This window comes from Echinops telfairi, unplaced genomic scaffold, assembly GCF_000313985.2.
Source record: "Echinops telfairi isolate 266 unplaced genomic scaffold, ASM31398v2 ScPeMD7_7457;HRSCAF=8495, whole genome shotgun sequence".
Classification (NCBI taxonomy): Eukaryota; Metazoa; Chordata; class Mammalia; order Afrosoricida; family Tenrecidae; genus Echinops; species Echinops telfairi.
In genome coordinates this window covers 278,838-281,242 of record NW_022111357.1, presented here as the reverse complement: position 1 = coordinate 281,242, position 2,405 = coordinate 278,838, and positions in this window count along the sequence as shown.

Sequence of the window (2,405 nt, the reverse complement as noted above, 5' to 3'; positions counted from 1 at the left end):
CCCCTCTCCTAACAACTACACCACCAGGGCTCACTCAACTCACAATAAAAAGTTTCAAAAGAGAAGTCTATGCTCTTTGTACTGCTCAAGTGGCCGAGGGACCGTGCAGATTTCTGGGTATCCCCTCTGTGTGGCAGAAGAAGCTGGCTTCTGCCGGGAGGTGGAAGGCAAAGGGTCTGTGGACTATCCTGGAAGCAGCCACAAGTTCTTCACAAAAGGCTGGGCTCAACCTGCCTGGATGAAGAACTGAGCAGACCTGCCCCCTCTAATGCTGCTCAATGAAGCCCATTCCTCAGAGCGGCAGGGAGGCAGAGCAGTCAGCTGAGTAAATTCCCAGGTTGCAGGCTTATCGATAAAATGAAGCGCAGAGCAGAAAGAGCGGCCTTTACAGTCAGACAGAACCTGTTTTTGAGACCTAGGGCAAGTGATAGAACCTCTCTAGTTTCAGTTTAACCCCTGCCCCCAGCCCCAATAAAGGCCTGTTGATGAAATCAAATTTCCCAAAGAGATTTTATCACAAAAATGTATACAAGATGATCTAGTGAGGATGTGACAAAAACACACAGTACTAACTTTTTAAAATTGCTATTTCGTGGAGACATATATAATATTTTCACATAATAGTCACATGAATGAACTGATAAATATAGATCATGATTGGGCGACTGGAAAACTTTAAAGATCATATAAGAGAAAAACACCCAGGCGACAGTGTCTAAACACAGCAAGTCCAAGGGCAGCCCTTAGAGACAGACAAGCTCTTCCCAGTACAGTCCAAAAATTAAGACAGGCTTGGAGAACAGGGACAACGAAAGCCCTTTCTGGCGGGCCTTGATCTTTCAAGGTTCCCTGGTGGCACCCTTGGGTCTTGTGCTGCGAAGCACCAAGTTGGCAGTTCAGATCCGCCAACCATTCATTCCATAGGAGAAAGAGAAAGGAGGCTGGTTATCTGTTCCCATAAAGATTCTCATCTCAGAAATTGCAAAGAATCACACTGTAACACAAAGTGTATACTGTAGGGGCTTTTACTACATTTTTTTCCCTTCTGCTTTTCTGGCTTCAGTAAAAATTATAAGCACTGATTCTCCCAGTAAACACCTAGGCCCTACATCTCCGTTCTTATCCCGGATAATGCGAAGGATTAATGCACTTGATTGTTAACAGTTGGAAGTTCAAGTCCATTCTGAGATGCCTTGGAAATAAGGTCTGATGACCTACACTCCCCAGCCCTCTGCAAATATTCAAAAGCCATCAAAAACCCTCTGGAGCACAGTTCTACTCTGGCACACGGGAGGTCGCCACAATCAACTGACATGGAGGTGGCCCTGGAAGAACTCAAGTTTTAAGGAAGATACGATTTTCATCCTAGCAGGCAAAGAAAACTGATCCAGCGAGATTCAATCCACGGCCAGAGCCGGTTAACAACAGGATCCCAAGCCTTTGTCTAGAAGCAGTCCACGTTATTTTTACTTCGTTTAAACCTAAGGGATTGGCTCGGCCATGACTGTCGGAAAGGCTACCGAGAACTTCCTCTGGGTTTTGCCTCAATGCAGAGGGGCAGGACTGGGCGAAGCTAGTTGTCTGGGGTCCGAGGGAGGCTTTTCCCGCTAATATGGGTCTCCCGGTAGGCACCTCCTCCCGCACTTTCCCAGCCAGGGACCCTGCTCAGCCCCTCTAGACACCTCCACAGCGGGAGCAGAGCAGAGTTCAGTCCTGTGACCTCCCAGGTTAAAGAAGGAGCATCCCCGCGCTGGGATATCCAAGTTGATAAGAGGGAGCATTTCAAAAGCAAAGAGTGACTTCAAATAACCTTTCCAAGAGGGACGAAGAGAGGGAGGAAAGAAACAATGCCCAGCACATAGGAGGGCTTAGTAAATATTTGCTGACAAAGATAAGCCCAGGGTTCCGCGGCTAGCAGGGCAGGATTCACAAGGCTGAAAGATGGACAAAGGAGATTTGCTCTAGCAAGTGGTCCCTGTAGATGGGTTCTCATTCCACAGCGCCCAGTGATGGGCTCCTCCTCCAAACTCCAGCCCGGAGGGCCCCTTTCTCAACCTCCGACCCCATGGGGGGCAAGGCGCCGGCCCCCTAGGGTCTACCTCCGCCCATCCCTCAACAGCCCCGCCCAAGCAGGGGACGTGCCACTTCCGAGCAAATCTCTCCTGCATTCCTGCTTTGGGACTTGGGCTACTCGGGGGAGAAAGGGGGTCTGAGGCCGGGTTTTGGTCTCCACGCTGGCGCTAGCCGGCTCCGGGTTCGAGCCGGCCTTACAAAGGTGTTCTTTCGCCCCGGTGTCCAGGAAGCAAGGCGCAAAGCCGCTAAGATGCTGCGCAAAACACGCAACAAGGCCGCGCACACAGTGCGGCGCTCGGGGAGGGCCGGCGGCGGTCCCAGCGGGCAGCGAG